Source organism: Trichechus manatus, unplaced genomic scaffold (assembly GCF_000243295.1).
Source record: "Trichechus manatus latirostris isolate Lorelei unplaced genomic scaffold, TriManLat1.0 scaffold00111, whole genome shotgun sequence".
In the NCBI taxonomy this organism is placed as follows: Eukaryota; Metazoa; Chordata; class Mammalia; order Sirenia; family Trichechidae; genus Trichechus; species Trichechus manatus.
The window spans coordinates 4,046,514-4,054,127 of NW_004444047.1; positions in this window are offsets into that span (position 1 = coordinate 4,046,514).

Here is a 7,614-nt window from a genome sequence, read left to right on the forward strand (position 1 = left end):
CAACGAACTAGGAGGTAAAACAGAAGCACTAAGCAAGATATAAGGCCAGTTAACTGGGATGTCCCATGAAACCATGACCCTAAACCTCCAAATCAAGAAACCAAATCCCATGAGGTGTTTGGTTGTACATAAGCAGCCTCAGCAGCTGCTTTCCATCAATGTTTTATAAGGCTCTCAAACCCACCCACTGCCTTGGAGTTGATTCCAACTCATAGCAACCCCACAGGGTTTCCAAGGCTCTACAGAAACAGACTGTCACATCTTTCTCCTATGGAGCCATTGGTGGTTTCGAACCATTGATCTTTTCACTTAGCAGCCAATTGCTTTAACCACTGCACCACCAGGACTCCTTTAAAAGGCTCGAGTCTCGCTAAATTAAAAAAAAAAAAAAAAAAAACAAGGCTCTCTCTGGTCCCTTCATCTACCTGCATACGCTCTTCCTCTGCCCCCTTAGCAGCTGCCCTTCTCCATTTCAGCAGATCCACGCGGGCTGCCCATGCCTCTTCCTCACCCACTCCCCACTCACTTCAATGGCCTTTGCCCTTCATGCCTCTAAATAACTCTCACCAAAGTCACCGGTGACCTCATGTCGTGACATCAACAGACACTTTTCAGTCCTCACCCCACCTGACTTCTCAGCAGACTCACCTCCATGGCTCCGCGGCTTCATCAGGTCCACCCTCTGCCCTTCTCACCTGCTGCTGCCCCCCTCCGCTCAGCCTGCATGTGTGGGGCTTCCAAGCTCCCCTTCTCTCCCTGGGCAATCCTACCCATACCAGGGCACGGGCCTCACAGGGCTCATCTCCAGCCACACCTCTCCTCCAAGCCAGCCAAGCCGCTCAAACCAGCAGAGTCAGAAACAAATTCTCTTCCCCAAAGCCACCCCCTCACACAGCAGATGGCCCCGCCATCTCTCCAGACACACAAGCCAAGGCGGCCAACATAAGTGAGGGCACAAGAAAGGCTTCCTGAAATCCTAGTCAGGACAATCAGAGATTCAAGAAGATATCACCCCAAGAAAAGGTTAGCATAAGAAGGAACAAGGGAGTCCATAAAATTTTAAAAACTACAAGAGCTGAAGATAAAGTCAAGAATATCCTCCACCACATAGAGCAAAAGGATAAGGAGATGGGAAAACATTACAGAAAAGCTAAGAGACAGAGAGGGTCAATCCAGGAATTACTGAGGAACAAAGCAGAAAATGGAGGCGGAAACGTGCACGTACATTCAGTGACAATTCCCTTTGCTCGTTTGTTACCATGTCACCCACAAAGGGCAGCCAGAGAGGGTTTCACCAAATCTGTAGGGTACGTTGGGGCTGTCTGGATTACATTGTAGATTACATGGTAAATAGAACATTCTTTTTGGAGGACCTGGAGGCAGCTGAAATTAAAGCCAGATTTTAGCATTTGGTGAGAATGTTGGCCTTATTTGACTTAAAAAAGGGAGGGGGCTGAGAAAAAGAAACTCAAAGAACTTGCTGAGGGATTCTCTAGCCACCAAAACAAAGGTAAAACTTTCCCCCATGTCCCCATCCCCACAATTCAGGGGACAGAGGCCACTGTATGAAGAGCCCAGGGACACAGAAAACAAGCAATGGCTTCAATTAACAGTCCCAAACCAAAAGTTATATCGAGTCTCAGGCACTGGTGTGTACCCAAGCTACGGCTCAATGAACTGGTTGTAGCAGCTCCAGGTACACAGCATCAGTGGGTGGGTGGGTGGGCAGGTGGGTGACTGGCTGGCTGGCTGGCTGGCTGGCTGGCTGGTTGGTCGACTGATTGACTGACTGACTGAATAATGGTCAATGTCTGCACAATGTAAGACCAGGTTGGCTAGTTGGTCCAAAAAGTAATAAGGCATTTCCCAGAACTAACAACAGACAAAAATGTTTAAATCCCAAGGGCCCACCAAGTGCCAAGCAAGAGAAATGAAAAAAGTCCCACAAAACTTCCAGAGAGAAAAAAAAACCTATCCCACACAAAGAAAGATGGAGCTGACAGCAGACATCTGAGAACACAGAGTACCTGCCAGGTGACAGCCGAGCGCGGCGGGCACAGCTCCAAAGGGCTCAGTGCATATTTGCTGGCTAAACACACATGTGAATGGGTAAGGAAAAATTGTTTGGAGCCTAGAATTCTATACCCAAATTATCAATCAGTTATGAAGGCAAATAAAGTCCTTTTCAGTTCTGGTGAGGACGCCCACCCCAACACCCTCATCAGGACACCATTTGAGTGAAAGACATGAGATCGGTGAAAGGGTCATGGCCCCACCCCCAAAAGTGTGGTGAGGGGGAGGGCTGGAGGACAGACGTGAGGCAAGGTCTCTGTTGTTTTGTTAGCTGCTACTGAGTTGGCCCCCAACTCACGGTGACCCCATGTACACAGGAATGAAATGCTGCCCAGTCCTGTACCTTCCCCATGATCAGATGTGGGTCGGACCGTTGTGATCCATAGAGTTGTCATTGGCTGATTTTCAGAAATAGATCACCAGGTCTTTCTTCCTAGTCTGTCTTAGTCTGCAAGTTCCACTGAAACCTGTTTAGCATCATAGCAACACGCAAGCCTCCACTGACAGACGGGTGGTGGCTGCATATGAGGTGCACTGGCTGGAAATCAAACTGAGGTCTCCCACATGGAGGGTGAGAATTCTACCACTGAACCACCAAGGCCTAGCAGGCAATTATCTTGGCATTCTCCTAGGTTTACGTCAGGATTTATTCAGGAAAAGGTCTATGAAAGGTCTTCAAATGATGTTGTAGTTAGGTGCCACGGAGTTGGTTCCGACCCATAGCGACCCTGTGCACAATGGTACGAGACACTGCCCAGTCCTGTGCCATCCTCACAACTGTTGCTGTGTTTGAGCCCACTGTTGCAGCCACGGTGTCAATCCACCTCACTGAGGGGCTTCCTCTTTTTCACTGACCCTCTACCTTACCAAGCATGATGTCCTTCTCCAGGAACTGGTCCCTCCTGATAACATGCCCAAAGTATGTGAAACGAAGTCTTCACCATGCTCGCTTCTAAGGAGCATTCTGGCTGTACTTTCAAGACAGATTTGTTCGTTCTTCTGGCGGTCCATGGGATATTCAGTATTCTTCGCCAACACCATAATTCAAAGGCATCGATTCTTTAGTCTTCCTTACTCATTACCCAGCTTTGGCATGCATATGAGGTGATTGAAGACACCACGGCTTGGGTCAGGCACATCTTAGTCCTCAAAGTGATCCGATGCATTAAACAAATTGGACCATCCCTGCTGAGCCCTGCCCTGTGTGGGTGTCCACACCTGCCTCTGCCTGGACCGGCCGTACAATGCATCTCCCCCATCGACCTCAGCGCTGGGAAATCAAACCCACAGGCTGCTGAGACACTCTTCACTTCCAGTGAAGACAGACCACGCTGCTACACTCAGGACTCGGGTGTTCCAAGTGTCCGTTTTTTAGTCAACTACTTTGATTCAGCTCTTTAGGGGAAAGCAAGGCCAACATAATAAAAACAGAGCATGCTGTCTTCATTCTGAAATTCCAGTGGGTTTGTTAAACAGTTTGATTACAAACAAAAGGGATTCCAACACTTACATAATAAAGACAGACTATCCTCCCATAGAGGTTCCAAGGAGCGCCTGGTGGATTCAAACTACCCACCTTTTGGTTCGCCGTAGCTCTTAACCACTGCACCACCAGGGTTTCCAAAAGCAGATGCAATTAATAACACTTTGAAATTACACATGAAACAGAAAACCACAAGACATTCCAGGCAGCCCAGCACCGTGGGGAGAACTGAGCCGGCCGGGTCCAAATCGAAGCCAGCCCGCCCCAGCGTGGACTGATGAGCTGGGAGCTAGCCCGGCTGCTGGGGCCTCAAGCGTTAAGTTGCAGACAATAGAACCTGGTGGCACCAATGAGATCACATATCATCAAGCTCAGCGCAGGAGAGATGCCAGGTTCGAGGCCGGAAGGGGCACAGCATCCAGTTACCCCCAACCAGGGGAGGACTCTGAGCGCCCCGACCCTGCTGCCCTTCGGTGTTCTGGGCATGGCACGTGGGTGTCAGGTGACGCGTTCAGGAGACGATCCAGGAAAGCACTGTCATGAGGAGACTGGGGGAGACATGGCTCGGGGTGGCATGGGGGCAGCCCGGGAGTGGGAGGAAGCAGCCAAGGGAAGCCTGGGGGCGCCCAGCACTCACACCCGCGCCTGCACACACACGGCATGCCCACAGCATCCACCCACGGCCGCCACCCCACGCCCCCCACACCACTGGTATGAATAAGGACGGGTCTTCCACCCCCCTTCCCTGAGCCTCCTACCCTCAGGCAATTCTAAAAGGCGAGGGTGGCCAGAAACGCGGTCCCTCCAGACGCCCCACTTCAGTGTGGCCTAACCCCATGCAGGAGGTGCTGACATGCTGGCTCGGGGGGCTGTCCATGCCCCCGACCCCCTTGCTCGGCACTCACGGTGGCATTATGGGCGAGACTCTTGATTCACCGTGAGGCCAGCTCTGTTTAGCACGGCTGGGGTGCCCTGATGCTTCCCACGTGCATCTGCTGCGTCCTCGAAAGCACCAGGCAGACTCCCAGAGTGAGCGCAGCCCTCCTATGACCCGCACACCGAGCCCGGGGCTGCTCACAAGGGGCACAGCAGCGAGCACCCCAGAGGCACCCACGACGTGAAAAAGCGCCTGCACATTCCTCCCCAAGGCCCACCGCCACCCCAGGGAGCGGACACTCTGTGCTTCCCAGAAAAGACTTCTCGGAAAGTCTGCAGCGAAGTAGGAAGTGCCCGTTTTAAGAGGACGTGGTCACGCAGCACCTCTGAGTGTAGGAGACATCCCCTTCCTAAATGCCAGGGGCACGTAAATAGCTCTGCTGAAACAGAGGAGCTGTGCGCACACCCACTCCACAGACAATGAGTGCCTTCTGGTGCCAGGCACTGTAGGAGGCACAGGGACAACAGGGCCCGCCTGGGGAGCCCGCTTCAGGGGGGCTGCCTGGGGGAGCCTGTCCTGGGGGACCCTGCCTGGAGGGGACCCTGCCTGGAGGGAGGCCTGCCTGGAGGGGCTTGCCTGGGGGAGCCTGTCCTGGGGGACCCTGCTTGAAGGGAACCCTGCCTGGAGGGGATGCTGCCTGGAGGGGACCCTGCCTGGAGGGAAGCCTGCCTGGAGGGGCCTGCCTGAGGGAGCCTGTCCTGGGGGAGCCTGTTCTGGGGGAGCCTGTCCTGGAGGAGTCTGTCCTGGGGAAGCCTGTCCTGGAGGAGCCTATCCTGGGGGAGCCTGTGCTCGGGGAGCCTGTCCTGAGGTGCTCACCTGGTAGAACCTGCCCTGGACCCTGCTCGGTAGGCCCCACCTGGACTGGGAGGCCTGCCCTGAGGGATCCAGCCTGAGGACCCGCTGCCCAGTGCCACACACTGACAGCTGAGGGTGTCAAGGCGCTGGTCAGGGCAGGGCCATGGGCCGCAGAGCCGGAAGCTGGAGCCCCAGGCGGGCCACCTGTGCGGCCTGGGCCAGGGTACGACCTGTCTGCACCCATTTCCTCATGTGTAAGTGGAGACAGTGAGAGGGCCTAGCTCCTGAAGCTGGGGGTATTACGCGGACGACAGGGGACGCTGGCACACACAGGCCACCATGCACGCTGGATGGTCTGTCATCACTGTCGAGGGTCTCAGTATCCGAGGAGCCACCTCACCTACCTGAGGGCCACGATGTGCTCGTCCATGTCCCCACCCTCCTTACCTGCCCCCTTCTGAAATGTCCCCTCCCCAGCAGGGGCTTCCCACACCACTCGTTCCCGACGGGACTTGGCCTAGACAGCCACCGCGCTTTGCCCTGGTGACGCACACACAGAGAGGGTGTGTGATCAGCACAGCTCAGAAAGACGGTGAAGGGGTTGCAGGGGAATCCTGCTGAGGTCCGCCCCAGCACTCTTCCCAGCCACCTAAAACGGCAGGGTCCATTTCAGCACCCAAACAAGAGGAGAATACAGTTATGTCATGTCAGACTTAGCACATAAAGAAAGTTTTAAATACCACCTTTAAACTTTTACCTAGCCCCTTCTGACTTCAAGAGAATATATCATCCAAACCAAACCCGCTGCCGTCGAGTCGATTGTGACCATGGAGGCTCCATGTGTTGTGTTGCGGTGAGAACTGTGCTCCATAGGGACATATTTTTGCAGCATCCAGGTATCTACCGGGGTAGGGGGAGGGATCCAGGCTCCCAGGGGGAAAGCACAGCTTAGCTGTGTCCCCCCAGCCCCAGCACAAGTTCAGACTGCAGAGGAACAGAGAGGGGCTGGTCCCAAAGGCCGACTCAGCAGTACCGGAGCCCCCAGGACAGAAGGGCCTGCGTGAGCAGCACCTCACACACGGCCTGAATATTTTCTCGCCAGTTCCTGCGCCCCCCGCCTGCAGGAAAAGGCTCACTCCGGGCAGCGGCTCCAACCCGGGGCTTTTCTTTAGTTACTGCGGGCAGAGGAGACTCTAGGTTGTATTTTAAATTACCAAAGTCCATCTGAGTAGTTCAAAAATATTAATTCATTACATCTTTCCGAGCAATTCTAATCCTTTATAAAGTTTACATCGTGCAAAATTCATAGGCTCATCAACAAGACAAGCGAAGGCGCACAAGCCCTCCAGTCCACAGATTAAAAACTCTGATCATGAGAGAAATAAGAGGCCGGGAACACGCTGCTCACTCTGGCCTGGGACCACATGACTCCGCGGAGGGCACAGACCACCCGCGGCCCCAGGGGGTGGGGAGACGCCTGTCTTGTACGTCAGGCACCCAGCACCCGCCCGGGGGCCCCGTGGCAGCTGGCCCGAGGGTCCGCACTGCCCTCTGTCCTCCTCGCAGGCGTGCTGGGCCTCGGCAGACACGGAGGCAGACGGCACGCTGTGAAAGAACCTTTCCTATCACATAACCTAAGAGCACCTTCTACACACGACGGAACTGAAGGAGGGGCTCCATTAAGGAAAGAAGAGAAGCGCGGCAGAAGGAAGGCGGGCCAGACTCGCACACGCGTGAAAGGCGGCGGGGGACAGCGATCCTTCAGAGATAAGGGGGAGGTGGGGGACACGGCAGGTGAGGATGGCTTGGCAGCCTGACAGCACCCCAGCGGAGACTCACGCCGCCCAGCTCCCCTCATCACCTCGGGCACCATGCTGCTGTCGCCCAGCCGCCACCACCCCTCCTGGCTGGACTCCCTGAGGCCAGCTTGTCCCCTCTCCCGCCCTCACCTTCTTCTGGCAAACGGTCACCACGCTGACCGCCCTCCATCAGTACATCACTCCTTACGGTGCTTCCTGCTCTGGCACGGCCTCCATCTGCCCCCACTGACCCTCACATCCACCTCCGTCAGATCCCCTCACAGGGCCCTGGGACTTGCCTGCTCACTCCTTCATTCATTCACTCACTCACTCACTCCATACAAGCACCAGGCAGACCAGGCAAGCGGGGACAGCCTGACCCCTGGTGCCAGCGCCCTCGGGGAGACAGTGAACGGGGGGGACACCACACACGGCAGGGCCAGGGCAGGGGACAGGAGGGCACCGCAGCCCTAACTCTGAGGGTGTCAACACCCTCGGGGAGACAGTGAACTGGGGACACCACACAT